Below are 21,893 nucleotides of genomic sequence, written 5' to 3'. Positions count from 1 at the left end.
TACTGCTATTTTTTGCACTCATTTTACAACTTAACGTTGGCTCACAAATCTTTTTAGTTCATCTATTTTAAGTAAAAGAGAATGCAGAAGATGTGTGTTTAGTTTTTTTTCGACCCCTCTTGATGGGGGAGTAACTATATAGTCAAATGGGTTTTTTATTCAGTCAATTTCAGTACATTCATGGCAGAGAGTTGTGAGTGCTATCATTAAAACCCCATCCAGCGTAGAATATGGAATTAAACAGATTTTTTTGAATTTCGTTTTCTATCTCGCTAAAATGCGTAGAGTTGTAACCAATAGTGTTGTTTATTTTGATGTTGAAGACAAAAAAAATTGCTGAACTTTTTCATTAATACTTTTTGTCGAAAATTTTGGCAAGATTTTTCAAAATTCAGAATTTTTCATCAAAACTGCCCGAGATAAGATCCTTCAGTCCACTTTGACTAAATTTTCCGGAAGTACACACCCAAAAACAACTACCACAATCTTTTTAAACTACAAAGGGAGCATTTCCACTTCCAATGAGAGTAGTCTGGAAATAAAAATCTGCTGTTTTTTGCTATATGTACTCTATGATTATTAAAAACGCAGAAAATATTTTTGATTTTTTAAACAAAAAATTATCTAGATTTAAAAAAATTTGGAATTATTGAGCGTTCCTAACGGAAAAAAAGCAATAAAAAAGCTGGATTGGGTCTAACTTTGGCTGTTACAATCTAAAAATAATTTGGATATTATCTGTTGATATTATCAGTTCAAGGAAAAAAATGGTTATTTCATGTTAACTAAAAAAACAGAACAATGCAAATCAAAGCACACTGTTGATAGATCCAATTGGCTTCCTAAGCAGCTCCAAACTAGTGCATATAGGTTTTTATTCGTAAGACTATGGTCGTTTTGTCTTTAAAAGATGATTTATTTTTAATTAAATTATGGCTTGTTGAAAATTGCGACTATTTTACACTTAATTTGGTCAATTTGTATCTTAGCGTCAGCAAGGTAACAAGTCGGCTTCTTTCTTTTCTTCCAACTGATTAAAATTTAATCTTTTCTGCGTTTTTAAGCGTTAAGTTAAGGTTTTCTGGCTTTGAGACTACTAGATTTCGAATTTCTTTTGATTTTTTTTATTGAGTTTTTTTAACATTCGTTTTTAACTATCGTTTTTACTTTGTTTTTCAATTTGGATGAAGTTTTTGACAGGTCTCATTGTCTTTTTATGGAGAAATAAATGACCTTGTCTTCTGATTTGGGTAGGTGGCTGATGATTTTCTTGACTTCGAAAACAATTGTTTTCAAGAAGAAAAAACATAACTTAAATTTGCATTTTTGTTCTTTTCTGTCTATTTGTTACCTAGTTTTGTTAATTACAGATACCATATGACAATATTGTTCTCTTTGGAAGCAGCAAATAGACAAAATCGAATGTTTTTCAAGAATTGGTTATCAATTTGCCGATTCCGGAACGGGTTTGTCGCAAAAAAATTAACATATTTTGGATTTTTGTCTATATTTGACGTTCTTTTTGTTGACATAAGACATATTATGAATAACAACTGCTCTCAGGATTTTCCATTTTTTTCCATATTTACTTCAATTTGTAGCTAATAGAATTCGTGATTTTGAAAATGATTGTTAAGGAAAAATAAAAATGTTTTACTGAATTTTGCCCCCTTTTCTATTTTTTTTGGTCTTCCAGGTAACAATTCCTTATAAAGATAGGTTGCATATCACATTTTTGGCGTTCCGAGAAGGCTAATTTGAACCTTTTTTTAACAGGTGCAAAATATGGCTTTACGGCTTTGACAGCGTTTTCTCACAAAAACATTTTGATTGAAACTTTGTCTGTTGACTCTATTTTCTGTTCTTTCCGCATAAAAAATTGAGTAATGACGGGACTTAATGCCCTCATATAAAACCGTATGTGATCATAAACTTGTTGAATGTTTGTATTTGCCGTCTAATAGTTTTCATTACTTTGAAATTAATTGTTTTCAAAAAATTATTATTTTTGATGTTTTGTTTGTTTTTGTCTAGTTGCTATCAAGCCGTATTATGGAGTGGTCACGTATTTTTTCTAGTGATGTACAAGTTATTTTGTTTCGTTTCAGTTTTATCTGACTCTATTTTGATCTGGTTATTTTTTTTAAAAAAATTTTGGATGTTATTTATGTTTTTGTTATTGTTGTTTCATTTTGTTGTTCGTCTTGACTTCCTTTCTAATTAATGGCTGATCTCATCAACCTAATGCGGCTTTTTTTAACTTTACTGAGTTATTTGCGCTGGAGGCGTTGGAGTTTTTTCCGTTGAAGAGTTATTTCCGTTGAAATTTTTTGACAGGTCTAATCGGCTTTTTGTTGAAGAATAATTGGCCTTGTCTTCTGATTTGGGTAGGTGGTTGATGATTTTCTTGACCTCGGTAACAATTGTTTGCAAAAAGAAAAAAATTTAAATTAATTTTGCATTTTTATTTTTTTTTGTCTATTTGTTACCTAGTCTTGTTAAATACAGATACAATATGACAATATTGTCGTCTGTGGCAGCAGCATTTATACCAAATCTAATGTTTTTACAGGAATTCGTTATAAATTTGCCGATTCCGGCATGAGTTTTTTTTGCAAATTTTTGATTTTTGTCTATATTTGACGTTCTTTTTTTTAGACATGAGACTCATTCTGAATAATAACTGGTCTCAATCGCTTCCTTCGGATTAATACATGAAAATGTTCCTTTTTTGCATTTTGTAGCTAATGGTCTTCGTGACTTTGAAAATGACTATTCACGAAAAATAAAAAACTATCACTGAATTTTGGCGCTTTTTCTATTTTTTGTCTTCTTGGTAGCAAGGCTTCATATTGAAAGGTTGCATATCACATTTTTGGCGTTCGAAGAAGGCTGATTTGGACCTATTTTGAATAGGTCCAGAAAATGGTTTTACGGCTTCGACAGCATTTTCTCACAGAAGCGTTTTAATTAAAACTTGTGTGTTTATGTGTGTGTGTGTTGTGGGGGTGTCTGAGTTCGTCACTCTAAGAGAGCAAATTTTAACACTTGTCTACTTTTCCGTTTCCGTGACCAGATTTTGTCACTTTCCGGCATGAAAAGTTCAAAACCCAGAAAAAAGAGTATTCTTCAAGTTTTGTAAGCGGAGTTTAAAAACTCATCATACCATTACTCTCTGACTTTCTGGTAACTGTTTTCAATCTATTTTCAATGAATTGATAAACTGGTTTATAACTGGTTTAATGAAATGAAATTTTCTGTTAGATGCTCGGTTATTAACCGAGAATGTGACTTTTCTCATTTCCTGCACAATCTTTGCAGTAGACAAAAGTATCATACCTCATTAATTATGCCAATGTAATTTCAGGCTTACTAACTATTACCAAATATTTTAATGTGAGAATAAAAAGTTCTCAGTGTAACCTAGCGCCAAATTCATCATGAATAAAAAATAAGCCAGACTATTTCGAGGAAAATTATCAAGAAAATATCTATTAAATGGAAAACCAACTGAAATCATTTTTCAGTTAATTTAATTTTTTGTTCAGTTTAACTCAAATTTGCATCAAATTACTAACGCCAGCTCATCTCTACAATATCTTAGTTAGAAGAGCATCGATAAAGCAAAATTTTGCTTTACATTGACACTCGGGCGCTCTAATCTAAAACTCTGAAGTACTGGTTGGTTATATTATTGCAGTTAAATAAAAATATACTCATTGAAAAAGTGAATAAAAAATGATCTCCCTAGCAGACTTCAATCGTTTGTCTCAATTCAATGATCAACGAAAAGCTCTGTCAAATTCCGGTCCATTATTTTATTTCAAAATTTGATCAAATTTTCATCAGAGTAGAGTTATCCGCTTCTTGAGACTGAAAGAAAATATATTTTTCAGTTTTCCAATCACTTCTTGTGAAAACTTAAGTAAGTTATTAAAATGAATTTGGCTAGAAAGTGTGATCAATTACTGCTATTTTTGCACTCGTTTTACAATTTAACTTTGGCTCATAAATCTTTTAGTTCATCTACTTTAAGTAAGAGAGAATGCAGAAGATGTGTTTTAGTTTTTTTTCGACCCCTCTTTATGGGGGAGTAACTATATAGTCAAATGTGTTTTTTGTTTTGTCAATTTTCAGTATATTCACTGTAGAGAGTTGTGAGTGCTATCATTAAAACACCGTCCAGCGTAGAATATGGAATTAAACAGATTTTTTTGAATTTCGTTTTCTGTCTCGCTAAAATGCGTAGAGTTGCAAACAATAGTGTTGTTTATTTTGATGTTGAAGACAAAAAAATTTGCTGAACTTTTTCATTAATACTTTTTGTCGAAAATTTTGGCCAGATTTTTCAAAATTCAGAATTTTTCATCAAAACTGCCCGAGATAAGATCCTTCAGTCCAATTTGACTAAATTTGCCGGAAGTACACACCCAAAAACAACTAACACAATCTTTGTAAACTACAAAGGGAGCTATTCCACTTCCAATAAGAGTAGTCCGGAATTAAAAATCTGCTGTTTTTTGCAAACTGTACTGTATGATTATTAAAAAGGCAGCAATTTTTTTAATTGAAAAATTATCTAAATTTATAACATTTGGAATGATTGAGCGTTCCTAATGGACAAAAAGCAATAAAAAAGCTGGATTGGGTCCAACCTTGGACTTTTACAATCTAAAAATAATTTCATTTTATCAGTTGGTCTTTTTCAAGGAAGAAATTGGTTATTTCTTGATAACTAAAGAACAGAACAAATCAAATCAAAGCACACTGTTGATAGGTCCAATTTGCTTCCTAAGCAGCTCCAAATTAATGTATGTCAAATTTTATTCGAAAAACTATGGTCGTTTTGTCTTTTTGATTTTTAATTAATTAATGGCGTATTGAATTTGGCGACTATTTTTCCTTATATTTGGTCAATCTGCAACTTAGCGTCAGCAAGGTAACAATGCTGCCTCTTCCATTTCTTCCAACTGATTAAAATTTATTTTTTTTTGCGTTTTTACGCGTTATGTTATGTCTTTCTGGCTTTGACAATACTAGATTTCGAATTTCTTTTTGATTTTTTTTAGTTTTCTTGAAGAATTTATTTAAGTTTTTTTAACATTTGTTTTTAACTGTCGTTTTTACTTTGTTCTTTAAGTTGGATGAATTTTTTGAAAGGTCTCATTGCCTTTTTATGGAGAAATAAATGACCCTGTCCTCTGATTTGGGTAGGTGGCTGATGATTGTCTTATCTTCGAAAACAATTGTTTTCAAAAAGAAAAAAACGTAACTTAAGTTTGCCTTCTTGTTCTTTTCTGTCTATTTTTTACCTAGTTTTGTTAATTAAAGATACCATAAGACAATTTTGTTGTCTTTGGAAGCAGCCTTTATACAAAATCTATTGTTTTTAAAGAATTCGTTATAAGTTTGCCATTTCCGAAACGGCTTTGTTACAAAGAATGAACTTTTTTTATTTTTGTCTATATTTGACATCACGCGCTTCCTTCTGATGAATAAATGAACCTATTCTTTTATTTCAATTTGTAGCTAATAGAATTCGTGATTTTGAAAATAATTTTTAACGACAAATATAAATGTATTACTGTTTTGTCTTCTTGGTAACCAAACCCTCTAAAGAGATGTTGCATATCACATTTTTGGGGTTCTAAGAAGGCTAATTTGAACCTATTTTGAATAGGTGGTTGCAAAATATGACTTTACGGCTTCGACAGCGTTTTCTCACAAAAACGTTTTAATTGAAACTTTGTCTGTGGACTCTATTTTTTGTTCTTTCCGCATAAAAAATAGAGTAATGACAGGACCTAATGCCCTCATATAAAACCGTATGTGTTCAAAAACTTGTTGAATGTTTGCATTTGCCGTCTAATAGTTTTCATTACTTTGAAATTAATTGTTTTCAAACATTTCAGCCAATTTAATTATTTTCGATGTTTTGTTCTTTGTTTTTGTCTAGTTGCTACCAGGCCGTATTATGGAGTGGTCACATATCTTTTCTAGTGATGTACAAGTTACTTTGTTTTGTTTCAATTTTATCTGACTCTGCTCTGATCTTGTTATTTTTTTTTTCAAAATGGTCAAAATTTTGGAAGTAATTTATGTTTGTTGTTATTGTTGTTTGATTTTGTTGTTCGTCTTGACTTCCTTTCTTATTAATGGCTGATCTCATCAACCTAATGCGGCATTTTTTTTTTACTTTACTGAGTTATTTGCGTTGGAGGCGTTGGAGTTATTTGCGTTCAGTTATGTACGTTGTAGAGTTATTTGCGGTGAAATTTTTTGAAAGGTCTAATTGGTTTTTTGTTGAGAAGTAATTGACCCTCTCTTCTGATTTGGGTAGGTGGCTGATGATTTTCTTGACTTCGAAAAAAATTGATTTCAAAAAGAAAAAAACTTAAGTTAAATTTGCATTTTGTCCATTTGTTACCTAGTGTTGTTAAATACAGATACCACATGCCAATATTGTCGTCTTTGGAAGCAGCATTTTTACAAAATCTAATGTTTTTAAGGAATTCGTTATCAATTGGCCGATTCCGACATGAGTTTTTCGCAAAAAAATGGACTCTTTTGTCTATATTTGACGTTCTTTTTATAGACATAGGACATATCCTGAAAAATAACTGGTCTCAATTGCTTCCTTCGGATGAATACATGAACCTAATTATTTTTTGCATTTTGTAGCTAATGGCCTTTATGACTTTGAAAATGATTGTTCACGAAAAAAAAATGTATGACTGAATTTTGCCCCTTTTTCTATTCTTTTGTCTTCTTGGTATCACTGCTCCATAACGAAAGGATGCATATCACATTTTTGGCGTTCAAAGAAGGCTGATTTGGACCTATTTTGAATAGGTGCAAAAAATCGCTGTACGGCTTTGACAGCGTTTTCTCTCAAATGCGTTTTAATTGAAATTTTGTTTGTTGACTCTATTTATTGTTCTTTCCGCTTAAAAGATTGAAAAATGACGGGACTTAAAGCCTAATATAGAACTGTACGGGATCATAAACTTTGTGTATGTTTGCATTTGCCGTCTAATAGTTTTCATTACTTTGAAATTATCAGTTTTCAAAAAATTAGGCCAACTTTTTTTTAACTTTGCTGTTTTTTTTTGTTTTTGTCTAGTTGTTACCGAGCCTTATCATGGAGCGGTCAAAGATCTTTTCTGTTGATGTAAAAGTTATTTTGATTGATTTCAGTTTCATCTGATTCTATTTTGACCTGGTTAATAAACTTTTTTTAATTAAAAAATGGACAAAGAGTTTTGGATGTAATTAATGTTTGTTGTTATTGTTGTTCGAGTTTGATGTTTGTCTTTACTTGCTTTCCTGACTTGCTTTCTTAATAATGGCTGATCTCGTCAACCTAATATGGAATTTCTTTTATTTCACTGAGTTATATGCAATCTTTTTCAAACAAACTTTTTTTTGAAAAATACATGAATTTTGGGGGTTTTCTATATGTTCCTCATTTGTTAGACGTTTATGCCAAAATGCAGATGAGTGGGGTCAGAACCTAATGATCGAACGCACATAACGGAGCCTCCTTGTTTGTTTGACGACTAAATTACCAGACAACCATTTAATTACTCTTCATTTTTTGAAATCTAATAGAAGAAATGAGGCTAAACAGATGACCTTGAACAATTAGGTCGCCTCGGAAGAAACTGAATAAACAGTACAATTCGTTGTTAGATTTTTTTGTTACAGCAAATTGTTTTGTTAATACCTCTATCAAATCAAATACGATCAAAACTTTTCTCCAAAACCATTCTGCATGAAAAATAAGAAGGACTGCAATCTAAAAAGGTAAATTTTTTGATAGACTGAGTCTGCAGGATTTTTTTGACAATGTTTTGAATGATGTTTTACCGCTCCGTTGCAGCAATAATCGATAATCTCTACTCAGCTACCAAAAACAGCTATATTTACCAAAAAATATGATGAGGTGTACGAAATTGTTATCAATTTTTCTCGGAAAGCGTTTTGAAGATAAACTATTTGAACAAAAACTCGGAAAGCATTTGGTTATGTTTTGGTAATTATAGTTGTCAAACAGGTAATTGAAACAAAACAAAGCTTACCTAATTAGGCACAAAAACGTGGTACACAGCTTGCGTTTTCCAGTTTCTGTACAAAAAGTGATTGAAGCAAGCCCGTTAATGAGTAAAAGTTCTCTCGAGCGAACCAGAAAAAAGGCCGTTTCCTTTGAAAGCACCGCCAGTCCGAGAGAAATGTATCTGCCATCGCACATCTCAGAAACGTCAGCTGCTTTTCGTGTCAACACTAGAACTTTATGGCAAAATCGTATTTTTACTACAAGAAAGATGTTGATGCCACCTCAGGTGCATGTGCTTTCAGTTAACAATAACAATTTTTACAAGAGTTAAAATTATCAGGTTTATATCAGGTTTTGAACGTTATATCATACGCATATATGAGCCCGTTATTTCGCCTTGAAGTGAAAAATATGTTTGTGGGGTGTTTGAAACTGAAGCCGATTAGACAAATGTTTGCAACTGGGGATAATGAGGAGAATGATTCGGAAGAGAGTGACGTCTATGGACTAAGTGTATATTCACTATCGAATATCAAAGTTGACAGCGACGTGTTTCAACATCAGTCATACTATGAAACATACGAGCAGAAAAACATGTAATATATACGATGCTTTGCCTATAATGAACTTGAAGTCTGCTGTAGCTGTAGTCCATTATAAAAGTAATAATTAGAACGTTGTATAAAAATTGCAAAATGGCTTAGGTCAGTTCTCTCTGGGTGTGTGTGTGTGTGTGTGTGTGTGTGTGTGTGTATGTGTGTGTGTGTGTGTGTGTGTGTGTGTGTGTGTGTGTGTGTGTGTTGGCGGGGTGTCTGAGTTCATCACTGTAAGAGAGCAAATATTATCACTTGTCCACTTTCCCGTTTCCTTCACCAGATTTTGTCACTTTCCAGCATGAAAAGTCAAAACCCATGAAAAAGAGTAACCGTTAAGTTTTGTATGCAGAGTTAACAAACTCCATTCAATTACTCTTGAATCTCAATCAGCAAATTGACTTTCTTACTGTTTTCAATCAGCAAAAATGAATTGATAAACTGGTTTATAACTATGGTTTAAGGAATTGAAAAACTCATTGAACAAAATTATCATACCTCATTAATTATGCCAATGAAATCTCAGGCTTACTAACTATTACCATATAATTTAATGTGACAAAAGGTTCTCAGTGTAACCTACCATCGTTTTCATCATGAAAAATGGCGAACGTTCTGATGACTCAATAAAAAATTCCACCAAACTATTCCGAGGAAAATTATCAAATATATATATATATATATATATATATATATATAAAATTGAACACAAACTGAAATAAATTTTGAGTTTACTTAAATTTTTGTTCAGTTTAACTCAAATTTGCATCAAATTACTAATGCAAGCTCAGCTCAACAATATCTTAGTTAGGAGAGCATCGATAAAGCAAAACTTTGCTTTACATTGACACTTGGGCGCTCTAATCTAAAACTTTAAAGTACTGGTTGGTTATATTGCTGCAGTTAAACAGAAAAACACTCATTGAAAAAGTGAGTAAAAAATGATCTCCCTAGTAGACTTCAATCGTCTGTCTCAACTCAATTATCAACGAAAAAGTTCTGTCAAATTCCGGTCCATTATTTTATCTTAGTTAGGATTTATCCAACAATATCTTAGTTAGGAGAGCATCGATAAAGCAAAACTTTGCTTTACATTGACACTTGGGCCCTCTAATCTAAAACTTTAAAGTACTGGTTGGTTATATTGCTGCAGTTAAACAGAAAAACACTCATTGAAAAAGTGAGTAAAAAATGATCTCCCTAGTAGACTTCAATCGTCTGTCTCAACTCAATTATCAACGAAAAAGTTCTGTCAAATTCCGGTCCATTATTTTATTTCAAAATCCGATCAAATTTTCATCAGAGTAGAGTTATCCGCTTCTTGAGACTGAAAGAAAATATATTTTTAAGTTTTCCAATCACTTCTTGTGAAAAATTAAGTAAGGTATTAAAATGGATTTGGCAAGAAAGTGGGATCAAATACTGCTATTTTTTGCACTCATTTTACAACTTAACGTTGGCTGACAAATCTTTTTAGTTCATCTATTTTAAGTAAAAGAGAATGCAGAAGATGTGTGTTTAGTTTTTTTTCGACCCCTCTTGATGGGGGAGTAACTATATAGTCAAATGGGTTTTTTATTCAGTCAATTTCAGTACATTCATGGCAGAGAGTTGTGAGTGCTATCATTAAAACCCCATCCAGCGTAGAATATGGAATTAAACAGATTTTTTTGAATTTCGTTTTCTATCTCGCTAAAATGCGTAGAGTTGTAACCAATAGTGTTGTTTATTTTGATGTTGAAGACAAAAAAAATTGCTGAACTTTTTCATTAATACTTTTTGTCGAAAATTTTGGCAAGATTTTTCAAAATTCAGAATTTTTCATCAAAACTGCCCGAGATAAGATCCTTCAGTCCACTTTGACTAAATTTTCCGGAAGTACACACCCAAAAACAACTACCACAATCTTTTTAAACTACAAAGGGAGCATTTCCACTTCCAATGAGAGTAGTCTGGAAATAAAAATCTGCTGTTTTTTGCTATATGTACTCTATGATTATTAAAAACGCAGAAAATATTTTTGATTTTTTAAACAAAAAATTATCTAGATTTAAAAAAATTTGGAATTATTGAGCGTTCCTAACGGAAAAAAAGCAATAAAAAAGCTGGATTGGGTCTAACTTTGGCTGTTACAATCTAAAAATAATTTGGATATTATCTGTTGATATTATCAGTTCAAGGAAAAAAATGGTTATTTCATGTTAACTAAAAAAACAGAACAATGCAAATCAAAGCACACTGTTGATAGATCCAATTGGCTTCCTAAGCAGCTCCAAACTAGTGCATATAGGTTTTTATTCGTAAGACTATGGTCGTTTTGTCTTTAAAAGATGATTTATTTTTAATTAAATTATGGCTTGTTGAAAATTGCGACTATTTTACACTTAATTTGGTCAATTTGTATCTTAGCGTCAGCAAGGTAACAAGTCGGCTTCTTTCTTTTCTTCCAACTGATTAAAATTTAATCTTTTCTGCGTTTTTAAGCGTTAAGTTAAGGTTTTCTGGCTTTGAGACTACTAGATTTCGAATTTCTTTTGATTTTTTTTATTGAGTTTTTTTAACATTCGTTTTTAACTATCGTTTTTACTTTGTTTTTCAATTTGGATGAAGTTTTTGACAGGTCTCATTGTCTTTTTATGGAGAAATAAATGACCTTGTCTTCTGATTTGGGTAGGTGGCTGATGATTTTCTTGACTTCGAAAACAATTGTTTTCAAGAAGAAAAAACATAACTTAAATTTGCATTTTTGTTCTTTTCTGTCTATTTGTTACCTAGTTTTGTTAATTACAGATACCATATGACAATATTGTTCTCTTTGGAAGCAGCAAATAGACAAAATCGAATGTTTTTCAAGAATTGGTTATCAATTTGCCGATTCCGGAACGGGTTTGTCGCAAAAAAATTAACATATTTTGGATTTTTGTCTATATTTGACGTTCTTTTTGTTGACATAAGACATATTATGAATAACAACTGCTCTCAGGATTTTCCATTTTTTTCCATATTTACTTCAATTTGTAGCTAATAGAATTCGTGATTTTGAAAATGATTGTTAAGGAAAAATAAAAATGTTTTACTGAATTTTGCCCCCTTTTCTATATTTTTGGTCTTCCAGGTAACAATTCCTTATAAAGATAGGTTGCATATCACATTTTTGGCGTTCCGAGAAGGCTAATTTGAACCTTTTTTTAACAGGTGCAAAATATGGCTTTACGGCTTTGACAGCGTTTTCTCACAAAAACATTTTGATTGAAACTTTGTCTGTTGACTCTATTTTCTGTTCTTTCCGCATAAAAAATTGAGTAATGACGGGACTTAATGCCCTCATATAAAACCGTATGTGATCATAAACTTGTTGAATGTTTGTATTTGCCGTCTAATAGTTTTCATTACTTTGAAATTAATTGTTTTCAAAAAATTATTATTTTTGATGTTTTGTTTGTTTTTGTCTAGTTGCTATCAAGCCGTATTATGGAGTGGTCACGTATTTTTTCTAGTGATGTACAAGTTATTTTGTTTCGTTTCAGTTTTATCTGACTCTATTTTGATCTGGTTATTTTTTTTAAAAAAATTTTGGATGTTATTTATGTTTTTGTTATTGTTGTTTCATTTTGTTGTTCGTCTTGACTTCCTTTCTAATTAATGGCTGATCTCATCAACCTAATGCGGCTTTTTTTAACTTTACTGAGTTATTTGCGCTGGAGGCGTTGGAGTTTTTTCCGTTGAAGAGTTATTTCCGTTGAAATTTTTTGACAGGTCTAATCGGCTTTTTGTTGAAGAATAATTGGCCTTGTCTTCTGATTTGGGTAGGTGGTTGATGATTTTCTTGACCTCGGTAACAATTGTTTGCAAAAAGAAAAAAATTTAAATTAATTTTGCATTTTTATTCTTTTTTGTCTATTTGTTACCTAGTCTTGTTAAATACAGATACAATATGACAATATTGTCGTCTGTGGCAGCAGCATTTATACCAAATCTAATGTTTTTACAGGAATTCGTTATAAATTTGCCGATTCCGGCATGAGTTTTTTTTGCAAATTTTTGATTTTTGTCTATATTTGACGTTCTTTTTTTTAGACATGAGACTCATTCTGAATAATAACTGGTCTCAATCGCTTCCTTCGGATTAATACATGAAAATGTTCCTTTTTTGCATTTTGTAGCTAATGGTCTTCGTGACTTTGAAAATGACTATTCACGAAAAATAAAAAACTATCACTGAATTTTGGCGCTTTTTCTATTTTTTGTCTTCTTGGTAGCAAGGCTTCATATTGAAAGGTTGCATATCACATTTTTGGCGTTCGAAGAAGGCTGATTTGGACCTATTTTGAATAGGTCCAGAAAATGGTTTTACGGCTTCGACAGCATTTTCTCACAGAAGCGTTTTAATTAAAACTTGTGTGTTTATGTGTGTGTGTGTTGTGGGGGTGTCTGAGTTCGTCACTCTAAGAGAGCAAATTTTAACACTTGTCTACTTTTCCGTTTCCGTGACCAGATTTTGTCACTTTCCGGCATGAAAAGTTCAAAACCCAGAAAAAAGAGTATTCTTCAAGTTTTGTAAGCGGAGTTTAAAAACTCATCATACCATTACTCTCTGACTTTCTGGTAACTGTTTTCAATCTATTTTCAATGAATTGATAAACTGGTTTATAACTGGTTTAATGAAATGAAATTTTCTGTTAGATGCTCGGTTATTAACCGAGAATGTGACTTTTCTCATTTCCTGCACAATCTTTGCAGTAGACAAAAGTATCATACCTCATTAATTATGCCAATGTAATTTCAGGCTTGCTAACTATTACCAAATATTTTAATGTGAGAATAAAAAGTTCTCAGTGTAACCTAGCGCCAAATTCATCATGAATAAAAAATAAGCCAGACTATTTCGAGGAAAATTATCAAGAAAATATCTATTAAATGGAAAACCAACTGAAATCATTTTTCAGTTAATTTAATTTTTTGTTCAGTTTAACTCAAATTTGCATCAAATTACTAACGCCAGCTCATCTCTACAATATCTTAGTTAGAAGAGCATCGATAAAGCAAAATTTTGCTTTACATTGACACTCGGGCGCTCTAATCTAAAACTCTGAAGTACTGGTTGGTTATATTATTGCAGTTAAATAAAAATATACTCATTGAAAAAGTGAATAAAAAATGATCTCCCTAGCAGACTTCAATCGTTTGTCTCAATTCAATGATCAACGAAAAGCTCTGTCAAATTCCGGTCCATTATTTTATTTCAAAATTTGATCAAATTTTCATCAGAGTAGAGTTATCCGCTTCTTGAGACTGAAAGAAAATATATTTTTCAGTTTTCCAATCACTTCTTGTGAAAACTTAAGTAAGTTATTAAAATGAATTTGGCTAGAAAGTGTGATCAATTACTGCTATTTTTGCACTCGTTTTACAACTTAACTTTGGCTCATAAATCTTTTAGTTCATCTACTTTAAGTAAGAGAGAATGCAGAAGATGTGTTTTAGTTTTTTTTCGACCCCTCTTTATGGGGGAGTAACTATATAGTCAAATGTGTTTTTTGTTTTGTCAATTTTCAGTATATTCACTGTAGAGAGTTGTGAGTGCTATCATTAAAACACCGTCCAGCGTAGAATATGGAATTAAACAGATTTTTTTGAATTTCGTTTTCTGTCTCGCTAAAATGCGTAGAGTTGCAAACAATAGTGTTGTTTATTTTGATGTTGAAGACAAAAAAATTTGCTGAACTTTTTCATTAATACTTTTTGTCGAAAATTTTGGCCAGATTTTTCAAAATTCAGAATTTTTCATCAAAACTGCCCGAGATAAGATCCTTCAGTCCAATTTGACTAAATTTGCCGGAAGTACACACCCAAAAACAACTAACACAATCTTTGTAAACTACAAAGGGAGCTATTCCACTTCCAATAAGAGTAGTCCGGAATTAAAAATCTGCTGTTTTTTGCAAACTGTACTGTATGATTATTAAAAAGGCAGCAATTTTTTTAATTGAAAAATTATCTAAATTTATAACATTTGGAATGATTGAGCGTTCCTAATGGACAAAAAGCAATAAAAAAGCTGGATTGGGTCCAAACTTGGACTTTTACAATCTAAAAATAATTTCATTTTATCAGTTGGTCTTTTTCAAGGAAGAAATTGGTTATTTCTTGATAACTAAAGAACAGAACAAATCAAATCAAAGCACACTGTTGATAGGTCCAATTTGCTTCCTAAGCAGCTCCAAATTAATGTATGTCAAATTTTATTCGAAAAACTATGGTCGTTTTGTCTTTTTGATTTTTAATTAATTAATGGCGTATTGAATTTGGCGACTATTTTTCCTTATATTTGGTCAATCTGCAACTTAGCGTCAGCAAGGTAACAATGCTGCCTCTTCCATTTCTTCCAACTGATTAAAATTTATTTTTTTTTGCGTTTTTACGCGTTATGTTATGTCTTTCTGGCTTTGACAATACTAGATTTCGAATTTCTTTTTGATTTTTTTTAGTTTTCTTGAAGAATTTATTTAAGTTTTTTTAACATTTGTTTTTAACTGTCGTTTTTACTTTGTTCTTTAAGTTGGATGAATTTTTTGAAAGGTCTCATTGCCTTTTTATGGAGAAATAAATGACCCTGTCCTCTGATTTGGGTAGGTGGCTGATGATTGTCTTATCTTCGAAAACAATTGTTTTCAAAAAGAAAAAAACGTAACTTAAGTTTGCCTTCTTGTTCTTTTCTGTCTATTTTTTACCTAGTTTTGTTAATTAAAGATACCATAAGACAATTTTGTTGTCTTTGGAAGCAGCCTTTATACAAAATCTATTGTTTTTAAAGAATTCGTTATAAGTTTGCCATTTCCGAAACGGCTTTGTTACAAAGAATGAACTTTTTTTATTTTTGTCTATATTTGACATCACGCGCTTCCTTCTGATGAATAAATGAACCTATTCTTTTATTTCAATTTGTAGCTAATAGAATTCGTGATTTTGAAAATAATTTTTAACGACAAATATAAATGTATTACTGTTTTGTCTTCTTGGTAACCAAACCCTCTAAAGAGATGTTGCATATCACATTTTTGGGGTTCTAAGAAGGCTAATTTGAACCTATTTTGAATAGGTGGTTGCAAAATATGACTTTACGGCTTCGACAGCGTTTTCTCACAAAAACGTTTTAATTGAAACTTTGTCTGTGGACTCTATTTTTTGTTCTTTCCGCATAAAAAATAGAGTAATGACAGGACCTAATGCCCTCATATAAAACCGTATGTGTTCAAAAACTTGTTGAATGTTTGCATTTGCCGTCTAATAGTTTTCATTACTTTGAAATTAATTGTTTTCAAACATTTCAGCCAATTTAATTATTTTCGATGTTTTGTTCTTTGTTTTTGTCTAGTTGCTACCAGGCCGTATTATGGAGTGGTCACATATCTTTTCTAGTGATGTACAAGTTACTTTGTTTTGTTTCAATTTTATCTGACTCTGCTCTGATCTTGTTATTTTTTTTTTCAAAATGGTCAAAATTTTGGAAGTAATTTATGTTTGTTGTTATTGTTGTTTGATTTTGTTGTTCGTCTTGACTTCCTTTCTTATTAATGGCTGATCTCATCAACCTAATGCGGCATTTTTTTTTTACTTTACTGAGTTATTTGCGTTGGAGGCGTTGGAGTTATTTGCGTTCAGTTATGTACGTTGTAGAGTTATTTGCGGTGAAATTTTTTGAAAGGTCTAATTGGTTTTTTGTTGAGAAGTAATTGACCCTCTCTTCTGATTTGGGTAGGTGGCTGATGATTTTCTTGACTTCGAAAAAAATTGATTTCAAAAAGAAAAAAACTTAAGTTAAATTTGCATTTTGTCCATTTGTTACCTAGTGTTGTTAAATACAGATACCACATGCCAATATTGTCGTCTTTGGAAGCAGCATTTTTACAAAATCTAATGTTTTTAAGGAATTCGTTATCAATTGGCCGATTCCGACATGAGTTTTTCGCAAAAAAATGGACTCTTTTGTCTATATTTGACGTTCTTTTTATAGACATAGGACATATCCTGAAAAATAACTGGTCTCAATTGCTTCCTTCGGATGAATACATGAACCTAATTATTTTTTGCATTTTGTAGCTAATGGCCTTTATGACTTTGAAAATGATTGTTCACGAAAAAAAAATGTATGACTGAATTTTGCCCCTTTTTCTATTCTTTTGTCTTCTTGGTATCACTGCTCCATAACGAAAGGATGCATATCACATTTTTGGCGTTCAAAGAAGGCTGATTTGGACCTATTTTGAATAGGTGCAAAAAATCGCTGTACGGCTTTGACAGCGTTTTCTCTCAAATGCGTTTTAATTGAAATTTTGTTTGTTGACTCTATTTATTGTTCTTTCCGCTTAAAAGATTGAAAAATGACGGGACTTAAAGCCTAATATAGAACTGTACGGGATCATAAACTTTGTGTATGTTTGCATTTGCCGTCTAATAGTTTTCATTACTTTGAAATTATCAGTTTTCAAAAAATTAGGCCAACTTTTTTTTAACTTTGCTGTTTTTTTTTTTGTTTTTGTCTAGTTGTTACCGAGCCTTATCATGGAGCGGTCAAAGATCTTTTCTGTTGATGTAAAAGTTATTTTGATTGATTTCAGTTTCATCTGATTCTATTTTGACCTGGTTAATAAACTTTTTTTAATTAAAAAATGGACAAAGAGTTTTGGATGTAATTAATGTTTGTTGTTATTGTTGTTCGAGTTTGATGTTTGTCTTTACTTGCTTTCCTGACTTGCTTTCTTAATAATGGCTGATCTCGTCAACCTAATATGGAATTTCTTTTATTTCACTGAGTTATATGCAATCTTTTTCAAACAAACTTTTTTTTGAAAAATACATGAATTTTGGGGGTTTTCTATATGTTCCTCATTTGTTAGACGTTTATGCCAAAATGCAGATGAGTGGGGTCAGAACCTAATGATCGAACGCACATAACGGAGCCTCCTTGTTTGTTTGACGACTAAATTACCAGACAACCATTTAATTACTCTTCATTTTTTGAAATCTAATAGAAGAAATGAGGCTAAACAGATGACCTTGAACAATTAGGTCGCCTCGGAAGAAACTGAATAAACAGTACAATTCGTTGTTAGATTTTTTTGTTACAGCAAATTGTTTTGTTAATACCTCTATCAAATCAAATACGATCAAAACTTTTCTCCAAAACCATTCTGCATGAAAAATAAGAAGGACTGCAATCTAAAAAGGTAAATTTTTTGATAGACTGAGTCTGCAGGATTTTTTTGACAATGTTTTGAATGATGTTTTACCGCTCCGTTGCAGCAATAATCGATAATCTCTACTCAGCTACCAAAAACAGCTATATTTACCAAAAAAATATGATGAGGTGTACGAAATTGTTATCAATTTTTCTCGGAAAGCGTTTTGAAGATAAACTATTTGAACAAAAACTCGGAAAGCATTTGGTTATGTTTTGGTAATTATAGTTGTCAAACAGGTAATTGAAACAAAACAAAGCTTACCTAATTAGGCACAAAAACGTGGTACACAGCTTGCGTTTTCCAGTTTCTGTACAAAAAGTGATTGAAGCAAGCCCGTTAATGAGTAAAAGTTCTCTCGAGCGAACCAGAAAAAAGGCCGTTTCCTTTGAAAGCACCGCTAGTCCGAGAGAAATGTATCTGCCATCGCACATCTCAGAAACGTCAGCTGCTTTTCGTGTCAACACTAGAACTTTATGGCAAAATCGTATTTTTACTACAAGAAAGATGTTGATGCCACCTCAGGTGCATGTGCTTTCAGTTAACAATAACAATTTTTACAAGAGTTAAAATTATCAGGTTTCAAAAAAATAATTCTTCCTTCTAACCTCGTTAATGTTTGGTGAGCTGTCTTTCAAAAATTACATCACTTCCAAATTTTAAACCGGTTGTATTGTTCGAATGTACAAGCCTCCCAATTATTGGAGAAATTCTCTTTGCAAAATGGCATTTGAAAAATTTTGTATTCTGCTTAGACTGCCCAGCTAGGGACAGACTAGCGCCCGAAAAATGAAAAAAATTGGGAGGCGACCTGATGACTCTCAGACTTCAATTGGCAAGCCCTTTTTTCCCCACACTAACCTCTACGGCTGTTGGAAACTCAAGTTGACATAATGATTTGATTCAAATAAAAAACACCATCAAAAGAGTTTAAAAAAGTTAAAAAGAGATTACAGAGGAAACCAAAATTCAAAAAGAGTTCTATTATGAAGGACAGTTAACAATTTAAATCTTTGTACTGAAATTTACTCAAATGAGAGTTATTGTTACCTAGCACCACAAAATGGCTCTTAGTTAGAAGCAGCCGAAGTCAATATCCATTTTGTTGATTGATCTGATCGCGGTTCTCATGTATAAGGATTTTGGTAATTGGCTCAACTCTCTCAACTATCTTTTCACAACTTCTTAACTATTCAAAAACTGGGCCAAGGTTCTGTTAGACAGCTATTGTGGTAATGTTATGGTCTTGCACCTTAGTAACTTTTAAAGCAAAAACGTAGGAAAATAACAGACTAAAAAATTTGATCACTCGAAACCATTGACTACCTCGCCTCAGCCGTTCTTAGATAATTTTTGTTATGATTTCTATTGAACAATCATACTTTTCAAATTTCGAACTACAATAAACTTCTATTCAAAATTTTCAAACTAAATTAATAGCAGTGTAAAATTTCAATTTTTTACAGCGTCTTTGAAAATTTCTGAAAGCGACCAGTGCAGACAGTACCACGGGGTACGTACTATCAGCTTGCAAATTTGGAATTGCTACAGTCTTAACCCAATTGCAACGTTTTAGGTCCCCCTGAATAAAAGTTAAAATATGTCTTGCAAAAATTATCCCTTATTACGAGTCTTATTCCTATACTTTGAAATATAAAAGATGGATTGTCAAAACTTCAGCAAAAATTTGTTTAGGTGGGGTTTTTACCTTTTGCTCTAGAAGTTGATTAATTGCACTTCCTAAATAAAAGAATGAGAAATCCGTTATCTACACCCTTCATTTGTACACTACTATTGTCAAGAATAACTAATGGATATTTGTTTATCTTTTGTTCACTACTCCTATCATTTTTGATGGTACTGGGCTCATACAACCAATCTTCCTAACAATCATACAATTGCATCTCATGCACGTCTTACTATTTCATTTTACGTCACAGATACATCCTATGACAATTTTCTTCGAGTCTTTTGCCTATCAGACTTTGTGAACTATCGCTAGTTAAAAAAAACATTATTTGTTAAATCAAACAGCGTCTGCATCAGACGTATCAGTTTGCAGTAGCAAATCAACAAATCTCAGTAATACTTTTGAAATGACCTCGGAAACCATAAAATGGTCCCCGATGTATTGATATAAAACACCTAACACAAAAATAAAAATAAAATTCGACATGTTTTCGGAGTATTTCTCAACAACATCGAACCCAGGCCAGTTGATCGGAAATTCCACTGAAACAAAACTTCGATAAAAACAAACAGGTTTTGTTCAACTTAACTTTCCAATAGCTTGCTAAGGATAGCACTTTGAAGATATGTGAATATCGTGTTCACAGCTAATTAGAAGAAAAAACATTAATGTATACAATACCGAGTATTCTCCAACACCTCAAATCTTGTCGATTGAAAACTATGACAACAAAATTTATGCTCCGATCTGTCTTCGTTAAGATAAACAATACAAAAACCAACAGAATAAAACTGAATTTAGTTTCATAACAACTAAGATTCCCAACAGAAGAGCCTATTCGGACAAAAAACAAGAATGGGCAGAAAGGATCAACAGAAGCCTGTAAAATCAATTCAACTCGAATTGTTGACATATTTTGCGCCAGAAGGAATTAACATCAGTCTGCTCACCGGAGTCGCACCGCACATTTGCTAGTCTCCTGCTCTAGCACCATCTCGTCATCACCTTCAGCCTTTTCCATGTCTCCTGACAACTCGTTTCAAGCAACCCTGTCCAGCGCCAGAGATGCTCCGCCAAATTAACGACGCTATTACTCGTCAAAAAATAGATCAGTGATGGAACTCCTCCTTCCTGTTTTAAGTTCTACCCCTCATGTCAATTAGTGGGGGAAACAAATCCGGAATTGAATGTACTTCCTACTTTGGTTTCCGCAGCTGTTCGATGGTTGAAGGCACAATGCGTGGCATCTGCTCCTGAACAATGAAACTGGGTGGTAAAGTCATTTGCCTGCTCTCACTTGCAATATCTTAAAATCTGAGTCTTCATCCTCCATCCTCACATTGTTGTCTGCGACACTTCTTTTGCTGAACATTATAAATTCCTCGTGTATAATCATTTGAGATTCTAAATGTATGTATTCTACTTTTCCCCAGTACTGTCTTCAACGATTTTTGGGCCTTCAACAACTCCAAGAGTTATTTTGACCCAAATAAAGATGGCTGTCATGTCATTCAGTGTATTTACTTCTCCGTCGTCAAGCAATTTGTCGACAATGTGCAGTTCTGTCACTTCAGCTAGTTGAAGCGTAAATCTTTCTTCAGACCCTGAAACTTTTTCAGTTTCCAAGAGTAAAAAATTTGGTATACCTCAACGCTCACATTCGTTGTTTACTGAATTCCGAACACCATTTTCGTCAGGATGACATTTCTGGAAAAGGGCTTTTTTTCGCTGTGCTGCGTTTTTTACTCCCATTTAGGACCAATTCCTGCCGTGTATCTAGCGAGGCGACGCTTCAACAATTTTATTTTCAAATTTGTTTGCCTAGGGCTGCCACCTATGCTCCCCACTTCTCCGCAATGAACTCCACAGACAGTCTCTGCAACCTAATTGTAGCTATGAAAGGTAGCTGTCAGCAACAAGCGGATCAACGCTAATAATGTGACAAAATTAGGAAAATATTTTTAAATCTCCCATACCATAATGATATCACAAGCTCGTCCCAAGACTTGAGCATTTTTCTAAATCATTTGTCTCAAACTCATTTACAATTTTTTTGACGTTCGCCTGGAAGCAGCGTTGAAAATATTCAACCATCAAGTCCTCCCTACACTCCTGTGATGATTGTTCGGACACCCGATGAAAACACTCAATTAGAGCTAGATAGCACTTGATCAGACAACAAAAGTGTTTATTGTTTACCCTGGCCATATGATCTGCAATTCAAATAAAACGAAATTACGATAATACGAACTCAAATGTTTTTTTTCAATTTAACTTTACAATAGAATTCCAAGGATAGCACTTTGAATATATGT

This window comes from Convolutriloba macropyga, chromosome 2 (assembly GCF_964194025.1).
Source record: "Convolutriloba macropyga chromosome 2, txConMacr16.3, whole genome shotgun sequence".
NCBI classification, from domain to species: domain Eukaryota; kingdom Metazoa; phylum Xenacoelomorpha; order Acoela; family Convolutidae; genus Convolutriloba; species Convolutriloba macropyga.
This window is presented reverse-complemented; position numbering follows the sequence as displayed.